This window comes from Odontesthes bonariensis, chromosome 3, assembly GCF_027942865.1.
Source record: "Odontesthes bonariensis isolate fOdoBon6 chromosome 3, fOdoBon6.hap1, whole genome shotgun sequence".
Classification (NCBI taxonomy): domain Eukaryota; kingdom Metazoa; phylum Chordata; class Actinopteri; order Atheriniformes; family Atherinopsidae; genus Odontesthes; species Odontesthes bonariensis.
Genome location: NC_134508.1, coordinates 34,365,006 through 34,390,091, shown reverse-complemented (window position 1 = coordinate 34,390,091; position 25,086 = coordinate 34,365,006). Strand labels below are relative to the sequence as shown.

Below are 25,086 nucleotides of genomic sequence, written 5' to 3'. Positions count from 1 at the left end.
TTCAGGCAAAAAAAAGTCTTCAACACTTAGATATCACAAAAGTACCTGGAGGATGGGTAGCCAGCTGAGAGCTGAGGAGCTTATAAAAACCATTCCCACACGGGACACAGTAGCAGGGGAGGCATTATCCATGTTGTGCACCTCAAACACCAACTTGCAGGATGGTGACATGACGATGCGGTCACCATTAGCCAGGGTCAGTGTTTTGTTATCATCCAGGACTGAGTTGAGGTTCTCGATCCATATTGCATCAACGGGACCATCCAGCACAATCCAGATGACTTCCCCTGAAGAGTAAACCCGTCGAAGCAATTAAATGTTTGAGTTCTCCGGCAGCCTCTGGCACTTTGTCAGTCACTAATGAGCCGCTGTCCCACTACTGGATCAAAAGTGGGCGAGCCAGTGTGTGCCAAGGACAACAGCATCTCCACTGTCATTCCCAGAACTTAAAAGGGGCCTGTTTTGGGGTCCCGTAGGAACAGGAGCCTGGGATTTGCCCCAGCTGCTACCCTCGGACCAGACAAGGCTAAGTGTAGTTCCGTATGCGGTGGTGTCAATCTGAAAGGTGGGTTTACATGTCAGGGACGAGGTGCTTACGACCAAGGCAGCTCGGCGGGTCACCATTTTGTTTTGTTGTGTTTTGGTTACAACGCACTGTGCAGTAAACCATACTGGCTGTCTCATGTGACGTCTCATATTTTAGCTCTAAATATGCATGAACTGGCATCTATAGCTTAAGAAAAGTGCTCAGCTTCTGAGCTGACATTTTCATTGTCTTGTTGAAGCCGGGCAGTAATATCGTGCAGATGCAGTATTTAGCATCACATTAAAATTGCAACAACCTTTATATTGTGTTATACTGAATGTAATATGATAAAAATGTCTAAAGTACAATACTATGTATTGCTTAGATATTATTTAATACAATACCGTTTTCATTTGGACAGTTTTATATTTTTTCTTAGGATCTCATCTGTGTTAATCACAAACACTTTCTTAGCTTAGATGTTGACAAAATGTTGGAATTACCCTTCTTAGCTTTGAGTGACCTCCGCCACAGTGTGGAAAAGATTCCATCAGTCCAATCATTAGTTGCTGCATCCAGACGACCAAACATCTGCGGAGCAGTGATTGCTTTGGGGTTCATGCGCATCTCTCTGTGTGGGGTTCCACATTCACTCAGTGATCTCATAAGAACGTTGATAACCGAGGTCTTCCCGGCCCCACTTGGGCCTAAAGTCATCAGCCCATGGCGCACTCGAGAAGACTCATAAAGCTGACCCAGACAGCAACAGTGATATACCAGTAAGAAAAGTACTTTCCAAAAGCTAACTTTATAATAATTATGCTAAACAACAATTTTAAGGCACCTGAACAAGCTTGAGGTTCCACGGTGGGTGGTTAACGAGACCGGCAAGCTCAACTTGATTAGCAACAGCAGCTTGAAGTTCAGTATATGTGCTGTTGTCCTGCTGGATACCAGGGAACAGGTCATTGATAAGACTAAGGAAGAGGGGCTCATCCTCATCCACCTGAAACACACAGATGGATTTTTTTATTCACAGCACTGTATCCAGTGTACAGAGTATACTTTCACACCCACAATTCAATACAATTCAATATATCACAGCTGTTGGTAAGAACTAAGTTTGTGTGATACCAGTTTGGACAGATTCATGTCACGAAGCACTCTCATGACAGTGCTGGACTCAGTGTCATCAGGTCGAGCTCTTTTACACGCCCCAAGTGTTCTCAACACAGACAGGATGTTCCTTAGTCCAAAGTCATAGTGGACCTGTCAAATAGCAGAGGTTATATGTCAGTAGTTCAATAACCAAACAAAATAGGAATTATGAAATGCTAACAAGATTCTCACCTGTTTTGTGAGTTGCTCCTCACAAAGTTTGTAAAGAACAAAGAATTTCTGTGCTAAGTTAACATTCTCATTGAATCCACAACTGGCTAGTTTGACTCTCATTATAATCTGTCGGAGACAAAAGTGTAGAGGGATGTGTTAGGACCACAGCAAAAAGAAAAACGTTTCTCTCCACAGAAAGAAGCCTTGACCCACCTGCCTGTCTGGCACCATCATGGACACTGTCCTGAACTGCACTTTTAGATTTTCAGGAAGTTCCTGACGGCCTGCATATCCTGGATTCTAGATACAGAGGCATGACATATCTTTGTATATACTGTATATCTAATGTTTTCCATCTAGTTTCAAGGAGTTTCTTTTAATAGGACTGTGTGTTTCCATGTCTTACCATGGTGATAAACAGGCCGAACTCTGGATTCAAGTTCACGCAGTCTCCGTCCGTAAAAATGAAAGTGCTTCTGTGTTTCTTTCGTGATGTCAGAACAATTGAGATCTGCTGAGCAGCAACGGAAAGCACTGGCAGGTCGATTCTGTTGAACTCATCGAAGCAGCCCCAGGACCCTGACTGTGCAAGGCCTGGAAAATAAAAACACAATAGGACATCACATAAATGAAACTGTACACCACTGCTCGATGACTTGTTTCATTGCCTAATGTACCTTTATATATCCTGCCGAGTCCTCTGAAGTCCATTTGGTCCGAGCAGTTGAAGACCACAACGTACTTGCCAAGGCAACGACCCATGTCTTTGGTGGTTTCAGTCTTACCGGTGCCGGCTGGCCCAGCAGGAGCTCCTCCCATACTCATGCCCAGAGCCTGGGCCAGTGTGATATAACACCTTTGTAGAAAAAAAAACTGTTCTTGAATGCAACATAGGAATTAAAACCTACAAGCAAAGTTGACTTATTACAGCAAGTTGCTTATAAAAATCAATTTTCTCTTTTCTTGCCTGTCAGTCAGAGGGGTGATGACCAGCCGATCAGTACAGCCTAAGAACTCGTTCTGATAGATGAAGTCGACATTAGTTATGGATACAATGACTTTGTCCAGATCCTCCTTGAAGTAAAATCTGCTCTGCTTCAGCCATTCAAAGTCGCTGATACATTTCACACGCTTCTTTACCTGCAAACAAAGCGGAGCTTAACTCAAGTGTTTTACAGAAAGAAAAGAACAGACATTTACTGAAGAAAAAAACCTTACCAGGTCATTAAAAATGTCACTCTGGTGCACATGAATTGTGACAAGTGTTTCATATTTGACTCTGTCAAATTTGCTCAGGTCATAGGTGGTTTGTTTAATGAGCATGCTGAGTAGGTTGTGAAACCTCTTTTTCGTAAGAGGCATGATCTCCTTCTTATCGGCAGCGATTCTTAGGGCCTCTTCAGAATCTCTTGTCCAAAGCATCTGGATTCCTAACAAGCCCACCTTAAAACACACAAGGCAGAATAAAATGAATCTTGGGAACTCTATGAATATAGAAATCAATTATGATACCATCGTATCTCTCAAAACTACGGAAGCCCAGAGCGGACGTGGTACGTATAAACTTTTTTTTTGATGGTTTTCTCCAGATAACGAGATAATTATCTCGTTATCTGGAGAAAACGATTATTGTTTTCTGGAAATGATCGAAAACCATCAAACAAAAGTTTATACGTACCACGTCCGCTCTGGGCTTCCGTACAAAACTCCAAAGATATTCACACTTGTTATTTAAAAAACTTTTTTCCACAAAGGAGGAAAGTTGTGTCATAGATTTAGTACAAGACTGAAGCTGTGGAGAAAATCTATAACAAAAGCAAATATCACACAGTACAACCTGCTGGAGGTGCAAGCCATGGCGACCTGATAGATACTGGCTTGCATTAGAAATCAACCTGCTAAATGTATTTCCAAGCGGCCACAATGTTGTCTACTCACCTGTGCTTGATATTTGTCAAGGAAAGTGAGAAGGTCAAAGTCTTCATCGTTTATCTCTAGATCTGAAGCTCTGATGATGGAGTGTAAGGAGGCTTGCTGTTGCAGCAACAGCTCTCCAAGCCAGAGCTCCACAGCTCCCTGCGCCATGACACATTTGTCCAGCTGAAAGCAGAAATACACGTTTATCAAACTGCAATTATCAAAGACTTCTAAAAACCGAAGAATTGATACACCCAAGCAATGTTACAGATTAAACTACCAAAGATTAGAAATCTTTTTTTTTTTTTTTTCCATTTACACAAACTGTAAAAGGGATTTACAGCCCCAATTTCAATATAGTCGGGACACTCTGTTGAAATTAGGTCAAAGAAAACATAAAATGTTGAAAGTGAGACATTTTACTGTTTAATGAAATATTTTGAACTTGATGGTAGCAAAATGTCTCAAATAAGTTGGGAAGGGATCTGCAATAGGCTGGAAAAGCAAGTGCTACTAAAAGGAAACAGCTGGAGGAACGTGTAGCAGCTGGATATGACTGGGTATTGGAAAAGCCCCTTAAAGTAGCAGGGAGCAGGGGGTCAGCAACCTGCAAAAAAACTATGTCAACAAATGTTGGAGCAATTTCAGAACACTGTTCCTCAAAGTAGCACAATATTTCATTGTCTACTGCAGTGTTTTTCAAACCTGGTCCTCGGGGACCACTGCCCCGCATGTTTTAGAGGTTTCCTGCTCCAACACACCTGATTGAAATGATCAGCTCGTTATCAGGCAACTGCAGAGCTTGTACTGGTCTACAGTACAAAATATCATTCAAAGATTGATAGAATCTATCTATGTAGAATCTCTGTCGTCGTTGGGCCCTCAGGCAGCTCTGTATTACAAACTTTTTACAATAATTTTGTCATGGAAATCACTACATGTGCTCAGGAACACTTCCAGAAACCACTGTCTGTGAGAACAGCTTGCCTTGCCATGCACAAATGCAAGTAAGAAGCTCTATCATGCAAAGAAGAAACCTATGTGAATGCCATCCAGAAACGCTGCCATCTTCTCTGGACCATGGTTCATTTAGAGTGAACTGAGGAAAAGTGTAGAATTGTTTTGTCATTAGACAAATCAAAATTTAAAATTCTTTTTAGAAATCACAGACGCTGCGTCCTCCGGACAAAGAAGGAGTGGGACCATCCATGAGATTTGTAAATCACTGCATTCCGTTTTTAATTATACATTAAACAGTGGTCAAACCTTTTAGGAATTGGGGCTGTACAATGGAATATTTTTACATGTTGAGAAAACCAAAATGAATCAGTTAAACTCTTTAAAAGCACACGACATACCGGTAATTTCTCCCCTTCCTGTGAGAGAACGGCCAAAATCTTGTTATATTCCGTTGGATGAAACTCTGCTTCGTTGACATTGTCAAACACTCCAAGGAGATGAGACTGAAACACAATTGTATCAAAATTGACTTTTGTCAAGTGATAAAATGTCAACTTGAAAGTTATCCAAGTAAAACTTAAAGAGGTCATAGTGATTATTTGAATTTTCATTTTAAGACATCATGCAAACATTCAGATGTATGGCTGTAATTTATATTAATTAAAACAATAACTGAATACATAAATAAATGAATTTAAAAATGATATATATCTATATATAGGTATATGTATATCCATATATTCATAGTGACAACAATGTTCAAACTCATTCTAACCTGAATTGTATGAGAGTCGCTGGCTTGTCCAAGGATTTCCAAAAGAGATGGATCGGATACAAAGAAGAATCTTGGAAAAAGGAGCCTCTTCTTCTCAAGGTAACTGTTAAATTAGAAATACGTAACATCAACACCCACTGCACTGGTATAACAACAATCTATTTAATTCTGCACATCTTATTTTTTGAGTCAATCTAAAGTATTTGGACTAATGTTGTTCGTAAAGAATTACCCTGCAAGAGATTTCTGACAGAGCTCTAGCTGTTTCTGAAGCTCGGGTAGGTGATGCCCTAACATTGGGTCACCCACACAGCAGTCCACCACTTTTGGCACCTTCTGAGCACGCTGCATGACCTTAATCCAGGACTTGTCGATATCTTGAAAGCGTTTTGCCTCCTGTAATAGAAAAAAAAAGGGCAGTTTGAATTTTACTTAAGGAAGCATTCTAAGGTGTAGTTTTCCCCAGGATAGAAAGCATGAACTGCACCTGTGGGAGGTCTTTGGCGATGTCACCCCCAACAAACACAGCTTCCAAGTAGATCCACAAGTTTTGCACAATAACCCACTGTTCAATGACTTCCGATGATGTTGAAAGATTGGAGAGCCAATCCTGGATCTCTGTTTTGTAGTATGCACTGTACCTGTACAAAGCAGATAAGGACACAAGCTACTTAAAACTTTAAAGGTGTTGTAAAATGCTGTTGGTAAATGTCAAATCTGTTAAGAACAAGATAAGTTTATTTCTACTTCTTCCTCTTTAACTAAGTGCGTACATTCACTTTAGTTTAACAGACTTTCATTATATTGTTCCGGAGTTCAAGGCTCCTTAGGAACTGATTTAATCAGTGGAATGTAAATCTGAAGCTGTTGTTAACTTGTATTACCTGTTGCTTAGCAGTGAGCCCAGTACCATCAAGCTATCCTCCAGGATGGTAAGAATCTCTGCTGTCTCTGCCCCCTTCAGCATTAGTTCTCCTCTATCCTTGAATGTCATCAAACTAAGGGTCTGACCAGACCACAAGTCTTTTACCTGTGACAATTTGGCCTCAATATCCTTCTCTTTTACAGCAGATATGGAGATGTCCTATGAATGAAGAAAGCCAGGCTAAGGAGGTTAGACACATACAAAAAGAAGAAATATTGTTGCTAGAACTGTGGAATTAAATGTATTCAAACTTCCAGCGAACCTCAATATCATCCTTGTACTTCAGCAAAGGGGCTTCCATGATGTTCTTCAGCATAAAGGTTTTGGACTCCACCTCAAATTGGTGTCCAGTTAAGTCTCCAATCCGGTCCCAGTGTCTCCGCATCATGGATTTGTTTGCCATCAATTCCAGCAGCGGGCACGACTCATTGAAATCATCAATGGTCCTCTTTAGGTCAAGGAAGGCTTGCCAGTCCTTTAGTGCTTTGGGCAGCTTCCGGCACCTACAAATAGAGATGATAAACAATATATCTATCACAGGAATACAAAAGAAATCAAAAATACAATGCTGGCACAAAGCAGGTTGTAATGGCTCAGAAATACTCCACCTATTCTGAAATTCCACAAGTTCTGCATTGATCTTTTCAATGTCCACGTCTGTCCACAGGATTTTATAGTACCCACTGATCTTACTCATCACTGTATCATACAGGCCGTAGAGTTTCCGAAGCAGCTCAAGCTCTTTTCTAAAAAAAAAAAAGGAAAAATCCTTAAAAGATATTACAATCTTTGTTAGTTAATATTAATGGAATTTTCATTGATGGCTCTGATAGAAAGCTTTGTCAGGATAGTAACAAACTTCTTCTGGTGTAGAAAGTTATTCTCCGTAACAGGTAAGCCGAGAAGTTGCTCCCCAGAAGTATATGTGGTGAAATTTCTCCACAGTTCATCAAATCTAGCCTGAGTAAAAAGAACATTTTTTGGCAATAAAATTAGATTCAGCAAACGAGAAGAAAACTGCCATGTTTATAAAACCAAAACCAAAATTCAAATTAAATGTAATTTCACATTTTTGTACTGCTGTTTCATGTAGTTTGTAGTCTTTTGATTTGAATTTCTTTTCAATTTGTCTTTATAAGTCTCTATCAAAATAGATTATCTTCCACTCAAAATAAAGCTAAAGGCTTTTCTTCTTCTTCCTCACATGTTTTAAGCGTAAAACATTAACTGGAATATAGAACGGTGAGAGTGAGCAGTAATGGTACCTGAAAGGCTTGCAGCTGCCTGCTGGCTACTTGTGGAGGAATTCCTTCAACCATTGGGCCTTCCTGAAATGCAGGATCATATGAGCTGATAAGAACGTCTACATTTTTCCAAACACCCATAGAAACAAGGTCATTCACAGATTACTTACAGAGTCGTATTCTTCCTTAAAAGAGTAAACATCCTTCTCGAAAACAGCAACACATTCCACAAGGTTTCGTTTGAACTTGGGCTGCATGCAAACCAGCTCATCTTGCACTGATCTCTGAGAAAATCCGAGTTCAAAATTCATTATCGAAGCTTTGTTACAGAGGAACACATCATGAAAAAAATCATTTAAAGAAAAAAGCCTGAATGTCTTGATAGTACTAACAGCTTTAGACTGAAGTTGTGTGAAGAGATGCCTCAGATTGTACACTCCTTCTGCTTCTCTTTTGGTCACTTCTGCTTCATTTTTGGTCAATATTTCAAAGGCTTCCTGTAAACAACATTATTTCATGTTTCTTATCAGTCTGCAATGTTTGCAACTGTAAAGGTCAAAGAGGGAGCTCTGCTTAAGGTACTGTATATGTCTAAAAAAACGAATGACCGTCCTAGTCATACCTCAATAGAAATTAATGTCATATCAGTCTGAATTTCAGCATCTCGAAGCTTTGACAGGGTGCCCATGGCATGACGCACATCTTCCAGATTAGAAACAGAATGCGATACTTGTACAAGGTATTTGTTGATGTGTAAACTGATGTTAATCATTTTCTTCTTGTAATCCTCCTTCAAGTATCTGCAGATCAGTTTCTTCCAGGCTTTGGTCTCAGCCATCAATGCCTTCTTTAATAAACCTAAAAAAAGGAAAGAGAAAGAATTTCCCATGTAAAGCTTGAATCACTCCTTTAAAAGACCAAATTAAAAAAAAAAACTAGCAAAGGCTAACATGTGACGGTACAACCAATATCATGGGTTTTCCAATCAGCATTTACCCTGAAAAAGATTGTACACCCTCCTTCAGTTTTAAGGTTTAACAGATCATAATGGATAAATCCTCTGATCCTTACCAGGCCGTAGATACAGTGCCTTGTGAAAGTATTCGGCCCCCTTGAACATTTCAACCTTTTGCCACATTTCAGGCTTCAAACATAAAGATATAACATTTTATTTTTTTGTGAAGAATCAACAACAAGTGGGACACAATCGTGAAGTGGAATGAAATTTATTGGATGTGTCAAACTTTTTTAACAAATAAATAACTGAAAAGTGGGGCGTGCAATATTATTCGGCCCCTTTACTTTCAGTGCAGCAAACTCAGGCCACAGTTACACATAGCCGGGTATTTAGAGAAACGAATATTTCCCCCCCTCCGTTTTCAATAATAACATCGTGCACACAACATCGTTTTCAAAAAACTTGTCATTTACATCAACCCGCATAAAAGCGCGAATAAAGCCATGCAAGCCAATCAAAATCCTCAGAATCGAGGACTTTCCTCATGTGAAGGAGGAGGTAACGCGAGCAAATATCACAACAAAACTGAAGGCAATAAGAGGGAAATATAGACAGTCAGTGGATACTGGACGCAGGAGAGCCACGGAAAAGTGATGCTCCTCTATTTTGAACTGTGCGAGCAGGTTTGGGGTGGCAAATGCAATAAGGCCAGAATCGTTTGCACAAACGTAAAAATTAGTAGAACTTTAACATCATCCATGATAATCCTGATCAGTAGCCAAACAAACTGTAAACATAAGGCGCTCGCATGACGTTAAGCATTTTCTGGCGCATAATGTGACGTTTAAGAACCTAGAACGCCGTTTCTCCCAGTTGACACGGCAACACATAACCGGCGTTATCAGACATCTCCACTTTGGCCGGAGGTTTTAGAAATAATCGTTTTCTGTGATAAAAACGGGGTTTTGGTGTAAATGAGAGGCCAAACTGCAGGAAAATATCTGCGTCTTCCTATTGTGTAAACGGGGCCTCTCTCCAGAAGTTCAGTGAGGATCTCTGAATGATCCAATGTTGTCCCAAATGACTGATGATGATAAACAGAATCCACCTGTGTGTAATCAAGTCTCCGTAGAAATGCAGCTGCTCTGTGATAGTCTCAGGGTTCTGTTCAAAGCGCAGAGAGCATCATGAACACCAAGGAACACACCAGGCAGGTCCGAGATACTGTTGTGGAGAAGTTTAAAGCCGGATTTGGATACAAAAAGTAGGGATGGCCGGTGAAGCCTCATGAAGCTTCCACAGAGTTCATCTGATTGTGCCAGGAAATGAACCAAAGTTTCGGGGCTTTGAAACCACACAGAACAGTGGAATCTGGTGGTGCACCGCAAGTATCATCTGCTTCAACCAGCCTCATTGTCCTTGTTATACTTTAATATGTACAAAATAAAAAGCGTAAAAGAAAGAAAATTGTGATTTTATATGACAAGTGCTTGTGTTACATTGAAAGTGGCTAGTAGTTCTACTAGAACTACTAGCCACCGTACCTTGAAACCTTTATCTTCCACAATAGAAAATGGTTGCACATCCATAACAATCATATCCACCCACACAGAATCAAGCTTTTGCTTCCTTGACACTACAAAAATAAAATTCTGCATATCAAGAAAATAAACGCAGGGCAAACTTGTAAAATGCTGGATTCAAACTCATAACCTTTGGATGCAAAAGCCACTAAGCTAATCACTGAGCTATCAGTTAAGTGACTGCGTCAACCCACCATCTACATGATGTCTAGTTAAAGACATCATCCATAGCTAAGAATAATAGTACACTTTAGTTGTTTTAAATAATTCAGAAACACTTTGCGTAATTAACACACCTTTCTGTCAGAACACAGACAGAGAGGCGTTTGGTACACGGGACACAGCTGTGTAATAATGGCCGCAAGCGCTTTGTTTGTGATATGTGCTAAATAAACAAGTCCAAAATGAATGTATTGTCCTACATAACTTAGATTCTTAAATGTGCTGCCCCCTTATTTTAAGAAGAGAACTATATTAGCATGCATACCCATAATAATAATAAAGCTTATATTTACACTTGAAAAACAAAAACTAGCAAACATCTTACATCACACAATAGTATATTGTACAATAGTAGGGGTGGGCGGTATGGCCTAAAATGTATACCCCGGTAAAATTTGAGCCACTGACGGTATACGGTATATATCGCGGTATGGTACTTTTGTATATAAATTACAACAGAACAGTTTCTCAGTGGTTACCATAGCACCAAATAAACACTTTCAATCAGGATGTTTGCAGCAATATTAAATTAAATGTATTGTGCAAAACAGAAAACACAGGAAATATAAAAAATATATACGTTATATTTATATTTAAAAAACAAGAAAAGGTACATTTCCTCGAATAAACTCTGTGAGAGAAAAGCCGCTGCCTCTTGGATAACGGAACTTTCATAGGCGCCTTCCACTTATTCAACATGCTCAAATATGCGTCATGTTTCAGACACCCCATTTGTGCATGTTAAACTGCTTGTTAATACGATGAGTGTTTTATTACTTTCCATGTCTTCCAAAAGAGAAAATAATCAGGATTTTGAGGATGTTACCGTTACACACCAGCTGAGACGCAGGGTAGCAAAACATTATGGGCGTGAAAACGAAACTTAGAAAATCGGCTCGGCGCATGCGCAAAACCACAAAGTAGCAAATCTCGACAAGTAGGAGAAATCGACAGAACACCGGCTTTGACTCGTTTCATATTCCGGAGCATGGTTACCCCGCAGGTGGTAAAACAAATTACTCGTGTTACCTTGTCTTGCGATTACTGTCGCACGGCATATCCAAGCGGATGTTCAAAACTTTGCATTACTGCCATCTACAGGACTCATGAGCTATTGCGGTATAAGGTATGGCAAAAAAATCTCTACCGTTGGTGAAAAATACCGCATAAGGTATGATACCGTGCATACCGCCTACCCCTATACAATAGTATCACCTTATTAGGAGAAACCAAGGTGAAGTGATCCCAAGCCACAAAACGTTTCTTGCCAGAAGCCATGGAAAAGAGCAATGAATTGAATTCAATTCTGACAGGGCAACAGAACTGGTTGGGAAACCAGTTTGGGATTCATTCTCCTTTTATAGAGAATAGCGCGCCCAAGTGTTCAAACGATGAGAGACCTCTGAACCGTGGTTCCACCAAACAATGCATTCGGCGCTTCGGACGTCATCAATCACGTGATTAGCGCCATTTCATACACGCCCCGGAACATTGTGCCGAACCACTTTGCTTCACGATGATGAAACAAGCGCCGAAGCGTCCGTGTCAAACGAGCCATCCCTAACAAAAAGATTTCCCAAGCTTCCCAAGGAGCACTGTGCAAGCAATCATACTGAAATGAAAGGAGTATCAGACCACTGCAAATCTACCAAGACCCGGCCGTCCCTCTAAACTTTCATCTGGAACAAGGAGAAGACTGATCAGAGATGCAGCCAAGAGGCCCATGATCACTCTGGATGAACTGCAGAGATCTACAGCTGAGGTGGGAGAGTCTGTCCATAGGACAACAATCACACGTACACTGCACAAATCTGGCCTTTATGGAAGAGTGGTAAGAAGAAAGCCATTTCACAAAGATATCCATAAAAAGTGTTGTTTAAAGTTTGCCACAAGCCACCTGGGAGACACACCAAACATGTGGAAGAAGGTGCTCTGGTCAGATGAAACCAAAATCCAACTGTTTGGCCACAATGCAAAACGATATGTTTGGCGTAAAAGCAACACAGCTCATCACCCTGAACACACCATCCCCACTGTCAAACATGGTGGTGGCAGCATCATGGTTTGGGCCGGCTTTTTGTCAGCAGGGACAGGGAGGATGGTCAAAATTGATGGGAAGATGGATGGGGCCAAATACAGGACCATTCTGGAAGAAAACCTGTTGGAGTTTGCAAGAGACCTGAGACTGGGACGGAGATTTATCTTCCAACAAGACAATGATCCAAAACATAAAGCCAAATCTACAATGGAATGGTTCACAAATAAACGTATCTAGGTGTTGGAATGGCCAAGTCAAAGTCCAGACCTGAATCCAATCGAGAATCTGTGGAAAGAGCTGAAGACTGCTGTTCACAAACGCTCTCCATCCAACCTCACTGAGTTCGAGCTGTTTTGCAAGGAAGAATGGGCAAGAATTTCAGTCTCTCAATGTGCAAAACTGATAGAGACATACCCCAAGCAACTTGCAGCTGTAATTGCAGCTAAAGGCGGTGCAGTTTTTTATTTGCTAAAAACGTTTGACACATTGAAATTAGTTTCATTCCACTTCACGATTGTGTCCCACTTGTTGTTTTCTTCACAAAAAAAATACATTTTCTATCTTTGTGTGAAGCCTGAAATGTGGCAAAAGGTTGAAAAGTTCAAGGGACCGAATACTTTCGCAAGGCAGCATAGAAGTAAAAAAGAAAAAAAAAAACAACAGCTTACCTGTTGAAAGTTCAGTAGACCCAAAAACAATCTCAGGCTTGATAGCATCAATGTCTTGCTCAACTGAGTCGTAGTACTGGATTTCAGATTTAATCTGAATCAGGGATGGATTGCTACCCATAAATTCCTGTAAAAAAAAAAAATGAAGACAATTAAACCGTTATCATTATAGGGGAAAAAACAGCCAACATGTCTTCTAGGGAAAACAAACCTGGACTTTGAGGTTCCTGTCCACATTCCAAATCACCCTGAAAGGATCGAAATGCTTCAAAACGTCACTTGCTTGTTCCTTCTGGGAGCTGATTGCAGTTTTCAGATCGACCACAACTTTTTTAATGTCCCTGTGTTCAAAAACACTCTGGAAGAAATTGTTGCCTTTTGTGATGAAAATAGGACAAAAAAAAAGGGAAAATAAATTAATTTAAACACAGTTTTAACCAAACGTTGATCTTAACAATTTCATGAATAAAACCAATCCTGTTCAAATGATTGTTTTACTTATCAGACACCTGATTGTCAGATGAAAACAGTAAGCTATTTTGACAATGTCTGTTGTGGGATTTCATTTTTAAAGCAGTATTTGTGCAGCCATTGTATTGTTAAAAGTTACATTTTACGCAGGATAACAGCTTTTTGGGGGATTTAGGTTGCTTGTTGACTGCTGATAAGCTGCATCTTTATACGGTCATTTTCTGGTGGAAACTATAGCAATTGACCTTGTTATCCCATGGAAAGTAGTTTTGTTATCCTCAGATAAAAGTAGAATAAACTCATGATCTCGTGATAATGTCGTCACAATAACTAATTGCAGCCAAGGCCCCTCGCTCCTGTTTACACACACAAGTCAGTGCACTTGAAACATCTTCACAGACTTCTGCATGCTCGTATCTAACAACTTAAAAAATGTATGATATTAAAACTAATATAATACATGAAAGTTTAAATGAAATAATCCTAATTATAACTGATCAAATGACAATTTATGGGAGATCCCCATTTGCGGACTTGTTTTATCAGGTGTCTGCTGTCATGTATGTGCATGCTGACAGTTAGTAACCTTTGTTCTGTGTGTCATCTTGACTGTACTCCTTCTGCCAAGCAACACCCTTGCTAACCTCCAACACACAGTCAATAAGTTGATTTATGGCCTGTTGGATCTCATCTACATTGGGAATCATTACCTGAGGACAAATATCAGACATAGTAGCAACATTGTAGTGCTTGACAAGACAGGCAAAGAATTAAAGATAATGTATTTCCCCTGACCATAAACCATTGTAGCGAATGAAAATCATCCAACCATGAGTAGAAAGAAAACAATAACTCACCATATTGGGTTTGTCCAGTTGGGCTTCAGACTGAATCAGTGGGACCACCTTCGGCTTAATCTTTGCCCTCTGGTAAGTGCTAAAATACACATTTATTGATTTTACTCTTTCAGAGGTTATTTCCTTTCTTTGTGATACTGTTCTTCTTATTTAAACCCAGAAATACTCACTTGGTGCCACAAATTCTCCTTTTAAGGATCTCCAGGGATAACTTGGTGCTTTTGACAAGTGCATCGAATACCTTTGTACTGAAGAGTTCATAAAGCTTCTTAAACTCCTGAAATGAGGATTTTTTATTTGAGGCATTAATGCCTGTGTTGGCACACAACAGTTTATAGAAAAGACATGTTTTGCAGTTGGTATCCAATCATACCTTTTCGAACTTGATCTGTTTATCTTTCAATGGACCCTCTAAAAGCCTCTTGCTCTCTCTTGAGAAGGTCACACTCCTCCCTGAAATTTATATATATATGTATAAAAAAAGCTGAGATGCTAATTATACGAAAAGAAAAGTCATTTACATTTGTGCTACACACCTTGAACAGGTTCCTCCACAATCTTGGTGCCTTTTGGTTCATAAATAGCACTTAACACATTACCCAACTCCATAACAGCTCCTTTAACATAACTGCATTTGTAATCCAGTGTCTTTGCCCACTCCTTACAACGGTTCTGAAAAACAAAAGAGGAATAGTTGCACTACGAGCGTTTCAATGAAACAGAATTCAGAGTTCATTGGAAAACTCAAAAGTTTACTCAAACCACGACATCGAGCCTTTGCTCTTTGACAAAGTAATGATTGTTTCAAACTCACGTAATGGATGAAAAACACTTTAACTTCCCTTAATGGATATGGAGAATAAAAATAAGATGGTCATGCCTTATTGTGGTCAACCAGCTGCTGCAGCAAAGATGCACGGCCTTCTGGGAGCTCTATCAGAACAGTCTCAGACATGTCTTTGAGGACATCATCAATTTGTATCTTACAAATATCCTGCACCTGAAAAAGAAAGTGGCATCTAGAAGCGTGGCTTTTGTCCAAGAGAGCTGTCACACCAACCCAAACATATCTGAACAATGTGACATTTAACCTGATGTTGATACTTTTCAGTATCAGTAGAATTTTTATTCATCAACAAACCTTTTTTACAAGATTTTGGAGCTCAGACAGAGCAGTTTCAACATTTTGAAAGAACTTGTCCAGGAGGAGGGAAGACCAGGTCAGCAGCACCGAACCGTGTCGAAGTGCAGATTCCACCTGGACATTTTAAGGATGTAGAATTACAATCAAAAGCTCTTCAGGACACGTCTGCTCGAGACATTTCTCAAATCGGCAAAACCCCTTCCCACTGCCTACAGCAGGGTTCACATTCATCAAGTAACAATTTCCCACTAAAGAAGACGGACCACCTGCCGTACACACGGTATGAAAAGCTTACGTTTTTTATTTTTGAAGCCATCAAACTGTTGAAGTCTGCGGGTATGCTCTCACAAGTGGATTCAAAATCTTCCAGAATGGTCTATAAAAAGGCATACAGGTCAAATTCTCTTAAGTTAAACAATCCCGTAAAAAAAATGTAAATCCCGGTTTACCTTTAGTCTGAGGTGATGGGCATTTATTTTGCTTTCCATCTTGATAAGAAGCGAAGCCTGCGTTGGAACCTTATGCCCCATTTTCAACAAACACTTAGCCTCCCGAATGACTTCGGTTATTTTAGGGTCAAAGTTGACGACTAATTTTCCAGTATTTGGGTGGCGAACCAGCAGGGTAATGTTCAAGACTGTTATACGGAACAGAGAAAGCTCGTTTTAACAGTGTGCAATAATGGAATCGACAGGGGCTGTTTTCTGCCATTAGTGTCAAATTATGACATCAGAACAAGAGAACCAACCGTGATCTAGTTTGGAAACTTTCTCCATCCACGTTTCGTGTTGAAGAAGCTCAAACTCGACCAACATAGCTGCAGTCCCATTGTACATTCTGACCACATCTTGTCCCACGGGACTACATAGGATGTCCGAGTTTTCCTGCAAAGGAAGGGAGATTTGATCGTCGTTAAAATGTCACTGTGAAGTATAACTGTAAAGTTGTTTTGCTGATAGAAACTGTGTCTCACTTTCATGTACAATATCGGCTCCTCTATCTTTTTATAGAGGTGTCTGACCCAACCAATCCTGCCAGCCACTGGTGGCATATTTCTGGATAATGGAATGTCATCCTTCTGATTGTCAAAGACCTGCAAATGAAGTTTACAAAACATACTAAAATCATTAACAGTTTTCTTCCATTTTCAATTCAAAATGTTTCACTCATCTGAAGATTTCTTTCAGCTTAATACGTTTAATAAGGTTTATTGTTTGGTATCTAAGCCCAAGCAAACTGAATACCTTTTTCACAAACTCCACCTCTGAAGCAAAGTGCTGAAGAATAACACCCAAAATGTTGGAAATGTGAGTTGCAAGACAGGGAAGGTTCAGCTTCTGAAAACTATCAAAACAAATTTCATAGATTGCTTATATTTTTTCCTTTTAATGCCACAGTTAGAATAGAGTCTTCATGTCATACTTCCAAATTCTGCAAATTGTACTGACCGCTGTAGCAGGCAAAGAGCTTGCTGAGATGAGATGATGTTTGAGAAGTACGAACACATAAATGCCTGGAGCTGACTCTGTGGAAAAGGACAAGATTGTGGGGATACTCTGAGAATACAACGTCAATATTATTTTCTTTTTTCAGCTTCAAGCTGTGTCGATACAAGCAGTAGATCCTCATTCCTCAGAGATTCTACAATCTTACTAGTCCTTCTTTCTGTTCCTAAACGTGTAATTCTTTTAAGTGTGGCCATGTGTGAATGCAACGGCTGTTTGGAGTAAATGAGTGTTGCTGTGATGTTGCACGTATGAACCTGTTCCCAACTTTCACTAAAGATCTTCATCTGGTTGAGGCTTCCTGAAAAAATGAGCTTGAACCAACATTTGGGTACAAGCTGTAGATTACACTTACCTCAATGTGGCTCATTTGAGCCATGAAGTTCACAAAATCAGTTTCAAATTCAGTCGTCCTCGGGGACAACATGTCATACTTCTTCCTTTTCAGATTCATGGACACAGTGTGGAATTGTCTGGCTGATTTCTCAATGCCTTCAATGTTTGACTTTTCAAGAGATTCAAATGTCTTGAACACTGTGATTATTTTCTTGATCTACAAAAGACAATATTCGTCGTCACATTGCAAGGCCTTATGATAGAAGTGGGATGGAGATTTAAGAGAATGAACAAAGACAACACCTTTTCAAGTTGCTTGCAGAAGCTCTCAAACTTGCAAAAAATCTGCATCTCTGAAACCTCAAGGAATGTTTTCCCAGTTTCTTCCATTACTTGTACCTTTTTTTTCTGGAAACAGGTCTGATACTCCTGATATAAGCATGTACAGACCTGCCAAAGATAAAAGAAACATGATGACAGCTACAGTCTACTGATGTCAAAATGTGTAATCTTAAGCCTTGGTAATAATAACCCAAATGTTTAGTAATATCAGCTTCAGTCACCTGCATTTTTCTGATGAGTTTTTCAGCATCTTGATCCCATATAAGACAACTGCCATCGTCAGTAATGTAGGATCTGCATGCTGTGACCATCTGATTTGTGATCTGGAAAAGTGGTCAGTTGTGTGGCTACAGTTTTACAAAGGGAGCTGGATCCTTGCACTGCGTCTTCTCATGAAAGTTACGTTTTCCGGTGACAACTTAAATATTTCAGAAACTGAACACACTTCACTTACTTTGACAAGCAGCGCAGACATCTTTTCGCTTGTATTGTAATATAGTGAAACACGGTAAATCATGTGAATGGCACTGATGACCTTCGGCACATTTTCTGTCATGGAAACCTGAAATCACATTTCATGATTTAGGAGGATCAATGAAGATGAATTATCATCTATTTCTACACTTAAGTTTGCCAAACTTGCAAACTTTTTACTAATTCTTTGTTAAAAAAAATGTATATAAGTTGTCTAAATAATGGCTGCCTGGATAGTACAAAACAATGTAATAAGGACATATTAATTCAGTGTTACCAAACACAAACTATTCATTAGAATCAAACTGTTAAATGTACATACGGGGTCACTGTTGTACAGAGGATGTAAGACTTTCTCAAGTGTTGACAAGAATTTGAAATTGTCTTTTGCCTCATTGACACGATATGTTATCCTCGTGTCGAGATCCCGCCACACCTGCACGGGTACAAGACTGCGTTAATAGGAATCCATTGATTGATTTAATAAATCTAGTCATTCACAAATGATCTTAGCATAGGATTTTATCAGAATACATGAAATAATTCAGGACTAGGCTCAGATGTGACACCAACACTTTCCAGTGAAATGAAACAGTGCCTACTCAGCATCATCTTAATGCAGAACGGCTACATACTGTACTGTGTTAACAAATAATCATTTCCAAAAACTATTTTTTTCATACATCTGTGAAGATCACCTACATGCAGTGAACACTGAATCCATGATCATTGCAAGCTATCCAACGTCGATATCTTCTACATTGCAATTTTCAGGCATTTGTCATGATTTATGTATCACAGACTGTTTTTAATTTCACTTTACATGCAGCAAACCTTAACTACATACACTAAAACTGATACAAAGTGAAAATGTTCAATAGCTTTGGTATTACTCTGTGTACATTGAACACTTGTGTCAGTACCTTCATTATTTTGGAATGGTTGAGATGGAGCACCATCACCACCGCCTTACACTCTGGGCTTTTGATGTGATCGATGATAGAGTTGTACTGTAAAGACATTCGTTTCCAGTGTTCTAACTCACTCAGTGGTCCGGCAGAATCATCCTCTTTCCTCAACAAATCACTCTCCATCAGGACCTGATGACAATGGATACATCACCAACATCACCATTAAGCTTTGCTGTCTGAGCAATCCTATCATATTTCCCAATCTTCCATAACTATCTGATCCATCTTGGCCTGATGTCACCATCTCTAACCAATGAGCTTTGTGCCCATCACAGTCATCGCAAATTCATTTTTAGCATTTAACAGCACAAATTAAGGTTGTTGGATCAAATATAATCTCTGAAATCTACCAACCTGCTCGATTTGTTTGCACCATTGCATCAGAATTTCTTCCAGCCGTTGCACCATGTCAAAGTTGGCAGCCGCAGCTTTCATATCACCCAGACAGGCCAGTTTAGACAAGTCAATATCTGTGACTGTTTTCAGATGAACGACGCTCTCATTGCTCCTCTGGATATCTGAAGTATAAATAAGACAAAGTACAAAATCATCAGTACTGGTTACAAACCATCTTTTGGTTACAGTATTGCTTGTTATTGTGTACTTCAACATAAGATGGTTTTAAATCAGTTGAGTAAGATTTGCCCGAGAGATGGAGCTTAAAGTTACAATCTTTCTAAAGAGCCACCCTCCAATAACTTATTCACATTCAGTTGGCAATAAATGTGAAACATTCTTACCATCTAAAGAGTTCAAAAAATGTTTAAAGGAATAGAAGAAGTTCTTTTTAAGTTTTGCTCCATGTCTAGACTTGTCTACAGCTCCCCAGTTCTGTCCTGTAGTAAGGGCTGGAAGCAGTGCATCGTAGGAATCCCTTATTCCTTTCAGGAGGCCATCCCTGGCATCAATCATTGAGAAAAAGATTTCCTGCAAGGCATCAAGAAAAGACAACCCATCACTTAATGAAATCCGAAGCAGAAAACATTTCAACTGTGAGGGAGAAACATGATTTGGTTTGAGATGTTAGGGTTCTCATGAAAATGTGCTCTTGCTTCGAACTACTGACTGACATTACATCAGCTGTGCCAAACTTTGGTACCTGATAATGCATCTGGTTGAGATAGCAGAGTATACAAATATAGAGAGCGTGATTTCTGTAAATCACGTAAAGAACATAAACCACTTCATTTGAAAAAGTAACAAGCAATCAGCTCTGTAAATTCATATGAATTGACCCCACAGAGGTTGAAAAAAGAAACGTTCAGATTATAAACCAACGGCCAAAACGCACAGCAGCTCACACCTCACATCTGGGCAACAGGAAAAACCAGAGCAGACTAAAAATGAATGTAAACGTGTCAGTCCAAGGGAATGAAATCAAACTTCTCAAAGCCAGACTAATATACGCAGATAATGCAGTTGGGAGTCGAATCCATCCTGCATGTATACACTCAACTAGACTTAATATATTCTCAGCGCTTCACAGATCTTATCCAGGAAAAAGGTAGAGAAGAGGAGGGCAACAAAAAAGAAGAATCACAAGGAGATGCATGCATTTGTAAAAACAAGTAGACCATCCACATCAAAGTCCGCCATCTTTTTACATAAGAAGCCCCCTCCCACGCTCAAGACGAGAAACAAGTTTGAAGCCAACACAGCACACCATGTCGGTGAGTCGTTACTCTGTAAACGGTGTTTCCGTAGATCAAAGGCTCCTCAGTAAACAGCCATTTTTTGTACGGTGGGGTGTTTGTCTGTGGAGGTTTTACTGCTCGCGTTAGTTTAACATAGTCATCAAATAACGTTGTGGAGCACATAACATTAGCTAACTGCTAATAATGCATTAAACTCCTAACATAACCTTAGTAAAGTAAAATATGTTTGGTTTTAATCCTTAGGTTAAAAAGACCAACAAATGAATAACTTTAAAGGGGAACTCCGGGGCATTTGAAGCGTGTTTCCATTGCTAGAGGTTGTCAAATAATGCTAGTATGACACAGAGAGGTGCGTATCTGCGCTCCCTGTGTGGAGATTGCTCTGTCCGCACAGCATGTCATGCGAGGCTAATACGTGGTGGCTAAGGGGCAAGCGCTAACCCTTCCACGTAAAACAACAACTTGCACACTGCAGAAACGTCACACCTCTTTATAACCCATCCGACACTGCGTTCAAGTATTTAAAACATTACAACAATATTACTGGGCATGTATTGTTGTAATGTTTTAAATACTTGAACGCAGTTTTTCTAGAGAATATAATTGTTTTGTATATGGGATTATCCTCCATCGACTCTTCTGGGCTTTCACATGCGCGAGCCTACAACCAGCCGGTGAGTTACATGCTGTTTATACAGTTGTTTTGTAACCTCCCCATGCCAGTAATGTGAGAACCATGCATATGGTTTTGATGGTAAGGCTTGTGACTTTATTGTCGGATGGGTTATAAAGTGGTGTGACGTTTCTGCAGTGTGCAAGTTGTTGTTTTACGTGGAAGGGTTAGCGCTTGCCCCTTAGCCACCACGTATTAGCCTCGCATGACATGCTGTGCGGACAGAGCAATCTCCACACAGGGAGCGCAGATACGCACCTCTCTGTGTCATACTATCATTATTTGACAACCTCTAGCAATGGAAACACGCTTCAAATGCCCCGGAGTTCCCCTTTAAGAACATTGTGCATTATCAAAGATCACTTCGCCATCCTAAATGGCTTGTGTATAAACAGTGTTTATTAGTGAATTAACTTTTTTATTAGAGATTCTCTTTGTATGACAATAACTGGACGTGACAGCTGTAACAATGTTATTATTGTGATGTAATACGTTGCTACACACACTGCCATGAGGTGAGCTGCTCAGGGAGGGAACCCGGAGGTTTAAGGAAGATGCTAAGCTAAGACGTAGCTGTGCCATTTTTATCTTTTGTCTTGTTCAATAAAGTTTCCAGAAGCAAGGGTAACACTTTAATCATCAAGTTTGTATAGAGTAGTGATAAAGAATAAGCTGAAACAAAAGCTTTTCTATAAAGTGATTACATCTTTTGATATGACACATAACACAAGAATAAATACTTAACAATTACTGAGACACGCCACCTTTGACCTTACCTCGTGTATGTTTTCTGGGTTCACAGGAATGTCCACTCTGGTCCGTGTGAAGGAGCAGCAGATCCCTGTGAGGCACGTTTTTGCTAAATTGGCTAAAAACAGCCTCATTGCTTTGCCCCCTTTGCTTGGTCCAGGATATACGCGCCCACATTCTGAAATCAAATCCAAATGGTTTTGTAAGAGATGAAAAAACATTCCAGTTCATAATGTTGTGTGGAATATCTGGGTCTTTATCATGCAAGATAATCAATCAAATTTGATTAGAAGACTTTCCCTAAAATTGTATCATCTATCGGTATTTCAGTTTTTCGAAAATAGGACGTTTTTCCTATTTTACTTCAAAAAAAATACTAGTATATAAAACCCGGCATAACAGCTGTCAAACGGAAAAAATTTCAATTAAAATAAGCATGGACAGTCTTTCCAATTGAAGACTTTCCAGATTTCTTCATACCTATTCCTGGGACTTCGGACTCCTGATACACAAACGAAATGGTTTTGCTGCCCCCCGAGGCGAAGAAATGATCAAAAGCGAGCAGCTAGTCAGCAAGAAAAAAGGAAGAACACAAAAACATTATTAATCATTGCATCATATTACGATGCAAGTATAAAACAACCAAAAACAAAACATAACCTTGGAACGAAACGTTTAGAAAGCATCACACCAAACTGAAGAAAAAGCCACAAAAATAACGCGTTATGAATCAATCCCACAAAACCTCAGCTGATCACCTGACTTCTGATTTGTGTTGGTGAGATATTTCTGCTTTTGATAGCATTAGTACCAGTTTGGAGTCACACTGAGGAGGAACTTACTGAAGGAGAATCCAAAACAAATTCCTCCACCTCTGTTGGTGCCAAAGACAGCCGGTCAGCCAGGATGTCAATCATGTACTTGTGTGCAGGGGTGAGCAGCTTTTTCCTCTCTTCTCTTGCCTGCTTATGTTTGGCCTGAAGGAAGACAAGAGTCGGAAATAGTGTAGAAGTGTATTTGCTCTACGTAACTAGAGCTGTATCTCAACGAATAAGCTGAATCAAATGGGCTGCTTTAATTCTAAAAAGAAACAACTGAAACTTACCTGAGACACACACTTGTTTGCTTTTGGATTGGGTGTGTCCATCATAACGATGTCTGGAAGGGAGAATCACCCCTTAAGCCGTAATACTCAACGGTTCCCTTTATTCCCTCTGAGAAAACACTATTAGCCACTAATGTTGTTGATTTATCAACTTTTTCCTGTAATTCAGTAAATAAAATGCATACAGTGACATCAACAGTCTCCTCAGTTCCTAAGCGCTGGATGTGCAACATCTGATCCATGTTTCAAACATTTTTAAAAGTAATTCCTTCAAATTCAAAGGAGCAGGTAATTACAAAAAAATGTTTTTATTGTGTTTCTATATTATTTAAACTTACTTTGGTGAGGTTCCTGATCAATTTGAGCATGAATAAACGCTAATTATTTTTCTTTCTAGCTGATAAGGTATGTTAGCTCAACCGTTACGTCTCAGTTTATGTTGTTTGTTCATTCACTTTTTCAAGTTTGATATTCTGCTCTTACCGAAACTTTATCATCCGACGTATTTGTAGCTTCCAATGTTCAGCTTTTCTTCTTGTGTCGTTTCTGAGTTTCTGAATTATTGGACCATGGAAATATTTTTCTCCAGCCGTTGAGAACTGCTACTGATTCCAAACGTTTATTTAACCGTTTTTTTGGTTTTGTTTTTTTTAACTTCCTTTTAAACGTTGAGATGTCACGACCGTTGGCGCGTGGATGACGTAGGACTGTTGGATGAGCTAACGTTTTAATAATTAGCTCTCACACTCTGTTTTTAATGGGTTGCTTAAGAATTACAAGTATATGTCCAAGATTTTTTTTTTTCCTGAGCCATTACCCAAATTTTGTTCACAGTAAAGTTTTGTTTTGATTGTCAAGAGCTACCACACGCAGTGTGGTGTACAGTAATGGGACAAAAACATTTATTTGAATGTCAGCTGATGAAATTTTTATTGTCACAGTCAAAACAATAAATAGATAAATGTGATGATAAAGAATGAATAAAGGGTTGTTTTAAGTTAAAGTTGTAGACAAGAATGACCTCTAGTATCTGTCATTATGGCTGTGAACCTGAAGAACCCTCTGGCTGAAGTCCTTCCATTGTCAGTGTAAAGCAGGGGTAGGCAATTAGTGGCCCGCCATCAATTATATCTGGCCCGCAAGATGGAATTTTTGAAATATGATTTTTGAAAGATATTTTTCAAACCTCATGTTTTATCGCCTGTTTCATGAGAGATGCCAGGAGATGCAACATTCAGCCTAATAACAGTGTATAGAAGAAAAAAATGTTTTAAATTAAAAAAAATGAAATGCATTTATGTAAATCCACAATAGAAAAACATGGCCATGGCCCGTAATACCATTGTCAGAAAAAAATTGGCCCAGGTCCAAACTTAATTGCCGACCCCTGGTGTAAAGTGTGTGTATTTATTGGACGGGGGGGGGGGGGCAACTAGTGCATAGCCTTTGAGGACAAAGAGATACATATTTCTAGGTACCAAACTCGGCAAAATGTCTTCCGTCACAATTTGACCTTCTCCTTACACAGGCCTGTGACAGGCCAAGTTTTAAGAGGTATTATCAAATCCCACATAGCCTGTCCCTTATTCTTGAATGGATAGACTCTATGGTTTAGCGCAACTGCTCTGCAGAAAAATCAACAACAACTTTGTAGT

General features: G+C 39.6%; 1 pseudogene; it reads right to left on the bottom strand.

The window, feature by feature from the left end:
* Window positions 1-25,086, bottom strand: part of LOC142376967 (dynein axonemal heavy chain 8-like) — a 56,623-nt pseudogene that overhangs the window by 15,644 nt on the left and 15,893 nt on the right.